The sequence below is a fragment of the Zootermopsis nevadensis genome, unplaced genomic scaffold (assembly GCF_977971745.1).
Source record: "Zootermopsis nevadensis isolate Lab colony 2312 unplaced genomic scaffold, Znev_1.0 Znev_ptg000002l, whole genome shotgun sequence".
Classification (NCBI taxonomy): Eukaryota; Metazoa; Arthropoda; class Insecta; order Blattodea; family Termopsidae; genus Zootermopsis; species Zootermopsis nevadensis.
In genome coordinates, this window is record NW_028259134.1 from 5,686,770 (window position 1) to 5,696,973 (window position 10,204).

The window sequence follows — 10,204 nt, forward strand, 5'->3', positions numbered from 1 at the left end:
GGTGGTGGGAAAGGGAGAAACTTTGTACAGTTTTAATAAGAAAATGCTTCTTTACCATCTACACAGCTGTAAAATATGTTAGTACACTGTAGTTTGTATCAACCTAGATTTGTTATCGCCGAGCTGTTAGTTTTGGGTTCAAGTGTAAATACCAAATTAAAGATATTTCATAAGTTAACAAAAGTTTCCAGTAGACTACCGATTGTTATAAAATATATTGATTATTGTAAATTTGTTATTTATTACTTATTCTGTGGAATATACAAACTGTATTATAACTGCTCGTTATAACCGTTACTCGTTATATCCGTTATTGTAGCAAAATGTTACTTTAGCTGTTACTACTTTTATCACACACACGCATATATATATATATATAAACTTATGGGAAAAGTGTAAAAACAAGAATGAGTAAACATAGTTAACGAAAACATGATTCATGTACTACAAAAAATTCACAAGAAAAATAATTTTATTATTAAAAAATATCTTGATGAAGTGCATTGTTTTTATTTTTTTAAAGAAGTCTTCCAATGCCGTTTGATTCAAATTTCTTTTAATGTGAAATTCATGAGGAATGTCTTTCATTTTACTAAGATAAAATCAAAATTTGGGATCGATGTCATTGGTTTCATAAAACAAAGGAAGGGTTCTTAGAGCAATTTGTGCCTCTGCGCTCGACACACACCACCCTATTCTTCCTCGCATTCACCTTCGAAAGCCTCTTTTTCTCTAACAGCTTCCAGAAGGTCCTCATCTGTGGCGTTCCGGCAGCCACGAGGTTGTTGTCCACGGTCACCTAATCGTCCAATGTCCAAGCTGTGTTTCTTAGACCACATTGTTAATGGAATATTGTCATCATTTTCTTCAGTTCTTTCTCTCTTATCACACTTACGAAACTTTTTTTCGCAATGACGTTTTTCTCGAAGGCACTAGTAATGCTTCCCGATTTTTCAAAATAGTTGACGCATTTGATCGAGTTAAGACGCATTGCTTGTTCCATTTTCTAAGTCACGAATAATTTCCACTTTCTCACTGATTGTTAACATTTTTCTTTTCTCCCATGCCATTTCAATGTAAAAAACAACTGAATTTAACTCACCAACACAAAACCTAAAGCACAGAAGCGAAATTATTTTTAAAAATTCCAAGCGTTTGTCATAAGTTTTAAAAACAAATGTTTGCTCACAAAGATTTGAAATTGCACTGAATTCTTCACTTCGATTTAATTTGATGGCTGAATGTTTCATACCGATGCATAACATTTTCATTGGTTAGTTTTCTAGGTACTTTCTCTCCCTAGGTCTTCTGAGAATCCATAGCATAAAAGAGGATTAAGAGATTGGGGGAAAAATATATCCATATTCAAACGATGCAACGGTGTAGCGGAATCATTTTGCCCTGTTCCGCCATGGTAAACATTTAGATCACTATACATTTGTTCTGATACATGTTATCCCCCATAGGCCCTCGTCACCACCGTTACGCAGGGATATCCGCCACATCACTGGAGCGAGGACTATGCTTTGAGGTTTTCACAGCGGTGAGTATAAAGACTTCTGTCTTCTGGGTTGTTGCGCCGTGTAGTATGGTAGATGTTTACCAACGAGGCAGTATGACCTCCGAAACGTTTGTAAACATCTACCATACTACACGGCGTAACAACCCAGAAGATAGAAATCTTCATACTCAACGCTGTGAAAACCTCAAATCTTACATAGTAAACCTCCATGGGGATGTTATTCATCGCTACATCCGGAGATTCGAAGCTCTTCGGATCAAGAAAGCAAAACGTCTCTGCTCCATCTCCTTCCTACTACGATGCAGGGGCCAAGGGACGGTCCCGCATTTCCTGCAGTTTCATTACAATAGCCATTCCGAGGCCGCCAAGAGGATCTATCGGAGGACGAGCTTCTGCTTACTACGGGAATGTATACACCAATACACCACACGCGGAGCGAGTTGGATGCGATCTCCCGGGACCTGTTGGACATGCACCTCCGCCTCGCTGCGGAGCTGTCCACCGCGGACTGGGCTCAAATCGACCGCATCACCTTCGAGAAGGCAGGCAGTGCCAGGCCCGTTGACTGCCATCAAGACAACGGCCATAAACCTAAGTTGAAAGCCACTGGAGTATCCTGCCTACTCAGCCCTGGGCAATGGATGAACTATGCAGTGGCCCCAACGGTGCTGCCCATCGAGGATTTCCTGAGCGGTGTCGAGAGGACTGTTCGCTCCCTGCCAGAGGAAGCGGCCGAGGAGGTCAGGCAAGAGACCGTTCGGATCCTGAGAGCCTCCAAGAAGCCGAAGGACAGCCTGTCCAGAGCTGAGAGGAGAGCCCTCCGGGCCCTGCGGAACAACGCGGACCTCACGGTCCACCCTGCTGACAAGGGCAGCGCGACAATGGTCCACAGAACTGAGGACTACAACAGGAAGATTATAGCCATCCTGGAACCCCCTACGTATAGGTTGCTGCCCAAGGACCCTACGGAAGCCGTGGAACGGAAGGCGACCCCCCTCCTCAAGAAGTCGTCACTTCCCGAGGAGGTCATCAAACAGCTGCGGCCACAGGGTTCGAGGCCACCTAGGCTACCAAAGATCAACAAGAAAGGAGCTCTACTCAGGACCATCGGCGTCCCAGTGTACCGTCTTGCCCAGTATCTTGCTTGACTACTCGGTAGTTTAGTGGGGCAATCTCCACGTCACGTTAAGAACAACACGGAATTCATCAAAACCATCAGGTTCCTCCGTGTGGGCCCTGGGGACATCACATACAGCTCGGGGATTCTTTTATCCTCCCGACAAAAACCAGCTACATGGATCGGATAATCAGGGAAGCCATCGAGGTTGAATTACATCCCGATAACTTCAACAGCGAAGGTGGACTTCACCTGAGCCAGTCGTGGAAGCCCCTCATTCACACTCTTCGAGGACTCCGAACGCCCACCCAGACGACTAAACTTGGCCCTTTTCAGGGCCCCATCACACCTTCCAAAGCTCCATATACCACAGTGTACAAGCAGATAAAGCCCCATCTGAAATGATCTCGTGGTTACAGCCGCACGGAGTTTTCTGTGATCCAGCTATGAAGAAAGGCCAACTGTATGACCTAATACTGACAAGGGAACCGAAAGAATTTTTTTTAAAAATTGATCAGTTACTAAACGCCCATGTTCACATTGTAGTTAGGTTGCCTAAGTGTGACCTTAGCCCAATAGAACTAGCATGGTCTAAGGTAAAAAACTACGTTTGAGAGGACAACGTGACAGGGGATCTGTCTTTGAAGCGGCTGCTGGATTTAACAACAGACTGCAAAGGATTGGGAAGGATACTGCCAACATCTGGAACAATACTGGGAACGGAACGGGGTTGTTGCTGACGTGATCTACTTAATAATTATTTCCAATCCAAATGACAGTAGCGATGACGAAGAGACTTCTTGTGGAGATGTTAAGTCTGAGGAAGGAACTGACTTTTCTGACTCCGAGCTCGCTCGCTCGCTCGCTCGGCCACTGTGAGGTAATTTTAAAGTTATACAGATCGCATTCCTAGCAGGGCTTTTCTCATTTTGTACTCCCGAGATCCCTCCAGTCACACTCCCTGAGGCCCTTACAAGGGCTGTTTTCGAACCCTCTCTCTCCTATTGGTCCGCACCCACGCCTGATTTGACACCTGCTCCCATTGGCTAAGGACGGGTCACTCAATTCACTGTCCTGTTCATATAAACCTGGCGTCCTTCACCCATTTGGCATATTCATCGCTCTGCTGACAGAGGCAGTATCACCTTCGAAACGTTGGTAAACATCGACCAGACTACACAGCGCAAAACCCAGAAGACAGAAATCTTCATACTCATCGCCCTGATGACGGAGGCAGTATGACCTCTGAAACGTTGGTTAACATCGACCAGACTACACAGCGCAACAACCCAGAAGACAGAAATCTTCGAAGACTATGCTCTTTGTGAGTAGCGTACCGCGGTAAATGAGACCCTGAGAACGGAAATCGAACCAAACACAATGTGAATGTCGACTGTAAATATTGTTGCATTTGGAATTGTTATATTCGTTTATAATTGTTGTGTCTGTTTAAAAGCCGATTGACAATCGGCTTTTAACAGAGTGCGAAGAGAGCTGAGGTGTGAATCGCTTGTAGGAGAAGTGTGTTGTAGATTGGATCATTTTGTGCTGTAAAAGACGTTTTAGTTTGATTAAATTGATTATTGCTGGAGGACATCGTGGTCTCTTACAATCCAACCAAGATTACAATCGGATCGGATTTGAGGTAGCAGACCCCAGATTAAATCAAGGGTTGACAATCAAGGTCGCAATACCGACCCCACGTTACAATATTATTAAAAGATTTCTCAGTTTGCTCGCAACAGCCGAGAGCGTACACATCTTTCTTGAAACATCTGTATAATATATATTTAATTCTTGTGTAGAAGGCTATTTATTATATACTTTTGTAATATCATAATTGGATACTTCACATTAAGAATCATGTTCTCAGATAGTGACAGAATTTTCTTCGATAGTTGACTGGTGTTTGTATAGACCATTATCTGTCCTTAATTCTTATTATTTCTCTTATTATTACGAGCCCATGAGTGGTTCTTGATGGTGATAAAGGTAATAATAAGCAATCTCTGAAACGGATACACGATATAATAATTCATTTATTAAAGTGTTTGCCAACAGCGAGGAGCCATTGACATTAATATTAAAAATTGATATTAAAAAGTAAACAGACTAAACTAAATATATAAATGAATATATATAATAGATCAATCAAACATATCCCTGCGCGCAGTCACCCGTAACGCTTAAAGCTTTGTCCCTGTGACTCCCCCCCCCCCTCAATTCGTTACCCCCTTTTACAGAATTCAAACTCCTTACGGTAGCTTTTCTTCGTTTATTTTTAGGTTCATTCCGGTGACACGTGGTTCGTGACCTGAAGACGCAGTCCTGAAGTCCTGTGGGGTTTGATCGGCCCCAAGGAGGTGTATAAGTGCCAGGCCCTGTTGAACTACGTACTGTGTCAGGTGAGGTTCCCTTTTAGCAGATCCGTTCTATTTATCAGGTCTTCAAGCTAATTTCAATTTATCTCCCTTTCTCTTTTGGCCGTCTGATGGTTCCTGAGACCATTTCTGATGCAGTGCATATACCAGATTTGTATTTGCTATAAGCAAGGAAGAATATTTTGCTTGTAACCTGAAAGTCCCATTTGAGCTTCTGTGGAAAGCAAGACACGTGGACGGAGACGAAATTAAATTTGGCTGATAGTTTCTTGACTGGATCCCTAGTAGGTTGGAGCAAACATCTGATTTCTCTGTTCAACAAATTAAAACTGCGTTTTTCTCATGTTTTTACCATAGACAATGAAACTTAACCTAACCTTTTCCTTCATACACATTAGTATTACAGGTTTTCCTTTTAAAAAAATTATATTGAGAGATTACTACATCACATATTTCTGGAAAATACGAGGGTCGCTCATTAAGTAATGCCCCACATTTTTTTTCTCAGCCAATAATGAAGATAGAAAAGTGTACTTTTACATGCTTGAGATTTGATGTTTCCCGCGTTCGTGTACGGAGTTTCAAATGATTCCAACCGATAGCGGAGCTGTAGTGAACTGTTAAAATGGCGTCTGTGAACGACTCTCGTTACAAGCAACGAGCTGTAATTGAATTCCTTGTTGCTGAAAAAGAAACGGTGGTGAACATTCATAAACGTTTGTGTGCTGTGTATGGAAGCTGTGCAGTCGATAGGAGCACCGTTGGTCGCTGGGCTAAGAGAGTTAAAGCTTCAGGAAGTGAAGAAACCAAGCTCCGTGATCTGCCGCGCTCTGGGCGTCCTGCCACAGCCACCACTCCAGACATGTTGAACCGCGCGGATGCCATTATTCGTGAGGATCGGCGCATCACAACTCGACAATTGGCCCAACAGCTTTCAGTGTGATTGCAATTATCCAGGCTCTCGCATATTCGAAGGTGTGCGCAAGATGGGTTCCACGAAGTCTCACAGCAGACCACAGGATTCAAAGGAAAACGATTTCTTCTGAATTGTTGGAGCGTTTTGATGCTGAGGGAGAGGTCTTTCTGTCCCGGATCATTACAGGTGACGAAACCTGGATACACCACTTTGAGCCAGAGACAAAAAGGCAGTCAATGGAGTGGCATCATCCTCAATCACCGAGAAAGAAGAAATTCAAGACAACTCCCTCCGCCGGAAAAGTCATGATGACTGTCTTTTGGGACAGTGATGGGGTCATTCTTGTGGATGTGATGCCAAGAGGTGCGACCATCAATTCAGACGCGTACATCAGGACCCTGAAAACCCTCAAGAAGCGTTTTCGACGACTTCGGCCTCACAAGCATCCAGCAGAAATTTTGCTCCTGCACGACAATGCACGCCCTCACACAAGTCTGAGAACCCGGGAAGAAATCACCAAATTGGGTTGGACGGTGCTACCCCATCCACCCTACAGTCCAGATCTGGCACCCTCCGACTTCCATCTCTTTGGGCCACTTAAAGATGCTATCCGCGGAACAAGATTTGAAGATGACGAGAGCGTGATTCAAGCAGTGAGGACATGGCTACGTGCACAGGACAAGAGCTGGTACCGGCAAGGCATGCATGCACTTGTTCCACGCTGGCGTAAAACCGTACAAGTTGATGGGGACTATGTGGAAAAATAGTATGTGTAAAGGAAACATTGATTTATATTGTCACTAAATTTGAGCCATCTTGAATAAATATATTCTGAGGAAAAAAATGTGGGGCATTACTTAATGAGCGACCCTCGTATATTGGGTTCCTGTATTTTTATTAAAAATGGTCGCAAATTTTATTTTTAAATTTTGAAAGCTATTAAGTGTTTCAATCAAAGTAGATAAATAATGTTGGTAGGTGACTTTTTGAAGATGACTGTCATCTGCGATGTTTTGTCGTGTGATCTATTAAGCCCTGATGATGCAGGTAGTAAGCACCTCCGAAACGCCGGTAAAATTCTACCAGACCACACTGCGCAACATCCCAGAAGTCATCTTCGTTCTCGCCGCCGTGGAACCTGCAATCTCACTGTAGATTCTCTTGTGTTGCAGCCATGGCACGTGTCACGGACTTCCTGAATCGTCTGTTACGAGGTTTACAGTAATTGAATTCCCAATTGCTCTACGCGTGTTTATTCGGCCTTCCTAGTGTGAGATGTGAGACGTGGACGATCCAGCGGAAGACCTTGTGGGATATCGGCTCGCGCGTGTGAAGACTGAGGTGTAAGAGACCGGTTGCGGGCAGTGGACAGTCCGTGACTTGTGGCAGTATTGTCGGTTCTCGTACTAATATTGCACTTGTCCCGGCCTATCCAAGGTCAGAGCCACTAGATCATCGGCGTTCGGCGCCAGATTCAGCCGAAGACGTTCCTCGTTACTTCCGACCCTAAAATTCCATTAGACACGGTTAGCAAATGCAAAATATTTCAGGCGTAGTTCATGTTCAGGAAGCTAAGGTTGTGTATCATGTCGCAGGATCAGAATGCGACGGTGGACCAGAGAGAGGGCTGCCAGTTAGCGACATCGGTGGGCAGTTGGTTCTTTCTCGTCGTGAAAGGTTGAAAATACGCGGTGAACAGTGAAGCTGATGTCCTGACAGTAAGCTTGTTATTTCCTTGATTATGATGAGCAAATGTCTTCGTGCTACAGAAACACGTGTCTGTCATACGACGCATGTAACACTCGTTGGAAAATTATGAATGCCTACAAACGTTTGGTCGGGAAATCGGGAGAAACCGACCAGTTTGAGCCCGGGGCCACTTTCAAGGACGGCACAAAATTCTGACTCAGGACAGGTTTCAGGAAGTTAGGTCGCTAGAGATGAGTTGTTTTTGAGATGAAAACCGCCCGATAGACTCGCAAAGAGTGAAGTCTCCTCGGGAGATTTACCCTGATGATGGCAGCAGAGACAGTCTTCGAAACGTTGTATCACAACTCCAGTCACGAGGCTGATTGCCCGCGACGTTTCAGAGGTCCTTCCTGCCTCCAGCATCAGGGCGAATTAGCATTTGTTTCTTAGTTACGGGCGTTTTGGTAGTGCATTACACCGACCCTCCTGCGATTTCGGAATGGCGTGTGCATCAAATTTTGCCAAAGACTCGCCAAAACGGCTACGGAAACCTATGAAATGCTAAAGCAAGCATTTGGGGAGTCCGCAATGGGTCGTGCACAAACTTTTGTGTGGCATTCACGTTTTAAAAATGGCCGAACCTCTGTCGATGATGACAAGCGTTCTGGACGACCATCTTCGAGCACAACGCCCGAAAATGTTACGAAGATTCGGCAGGCCATTCACGAAGATCGACGTCGTACCATCAACGACTTGTGCGACATTGTTGGGATAGGCTATGGGACCTGTCAGCTGATTCTAAAGGAAGAACTCCACATGCGACGCATCATGACAACGCGCCAGCGCACACCGCCCTCAAAGTTCTCCAGTTTTTGGCCTCAAACACCATGGCCGTCATCCCGCACCCTCCTTATTCGCCGGATTTAGCTCCGTGTGACTTCTTCCTCTTCCCAAAGATGAAAATTCAGCTAAAGGGAAGGAGATTTGAGACGATAGAAGAGATTCAGGCAGAATCGCAGATGGTGCTTGACAGGCTGACAAAGAAAGATTTCCAGGATTCTTCCAGGCTTGGCAGCGGCGCTGGGATTGTTGTGTTCGCTCCCAGGGGAACTACTTCGAGGGTGATGGATGAATTTAATACCTGAGATAAGTGTACGGGTTTTTATAGGCGCAGTCTTGAAACTTTCCGATCGCACCTCGTATTTATTTATTTAGTTTATTTTGTTCGTCTCTAGTCAGTAAGAGGACAGCTCGTTCCGTGCATGAAATTCGAAAAGAATTTCGTTCTGATTTTCAATGGTGATCGTTTCTGCTACAGTTTCCGGCACTAACCGTGCCGCCCCTTACTGCGCGCCACCAGGTCACCAGTTACGCGTTGCTACGCTGCGAGCTTTGAGCCGTCGTCACTCGCCAGGGCCTTGAAGCGTGGAATGTGTCGATGTCTGTTGTGCTTGTGGCTGGCAACCCAGGTCGTGAACAGTGCACTTTTGTGACTGCGCTCAAATTGCACTAGTCCCGGCCTGCATTGCCCACGACTTTCTTCGTGACATTCGGCTCGATAATCAACCAGTAAAGAATAATCTGTAACTTGAAGGATCTTGTTCATGGCTCAGTATTTGTAACATTTTCTGTGAGAAAATATTTATTTTTGCGCAAGAAACTGCGTTTTCAAGTTTCAGTATTATAAGCCATGAAAATGACTACATTACTTGTCGAAACATGTTACTTGTCTTGTGTCTTTTGATCTTGTAGATGTTTTTAGTTGATGAAAGGTAATTTAGACGAAACGTCATTTCGTCTGGTGTTACGGCCCCTTGGATGGCGTTTTCCCACACGGGACAGTTCATCATAGAGAGACAACACGTCTGTACCTCGTGGGATTAGAACCAACGATCCCAGTGTTCGATCAGCCAGGACCAGCACTTCAGACCGCTGCATTGCCGATTGAACTAGTGAACCCAAGGTAAATTTTATTTGCCGTCGAGTTGATCGTGTGTTTTAAGGTGGACTGAATATTAAACGCAACTTGCGTTAAAGTGTTTCTACCATAAACAAAAATATGCTGAAGAAAAATGTATTTCAAATTAAAACGCCCATGTTTTCCAAACTTAATTAGCCTTGATGTTTTACTTGTTGCATAAACATACCTCATCATGCTGAAGATATTACACTGTGGAATTATAAATTATATTGCCACGAAGTGACTGCTGATTTGTGACGTTCTCAGGGCAAAGAACCACTGCATGACATGATAAGTCTTTTACAGTCGAAATTCATGCTGATATCTCAACAACGTAACCATTTTTTGTTTAAAAATATGCTCTCTGTGCGAGCAGATTTGACCTTGAAACAAGTGTCTTATCTGCGCAGGCGCACAACCGTTCTAATACACTTGAAACTTCGGCTGACGCTCGACTCTTCAGTAGTTTCCTAGCTTTGTGTTTGGTGTCGTTCTTGTATTTCTTCTGTCTGTTGGTTAAGAAAGAATTTAGTATATTAGTCGGGTCAGTGGTAACACACGAACTGCTTGTTTGTTCTACATTGTTTCTGGAGCAACGCTGACACAGCACTTCTGCGTA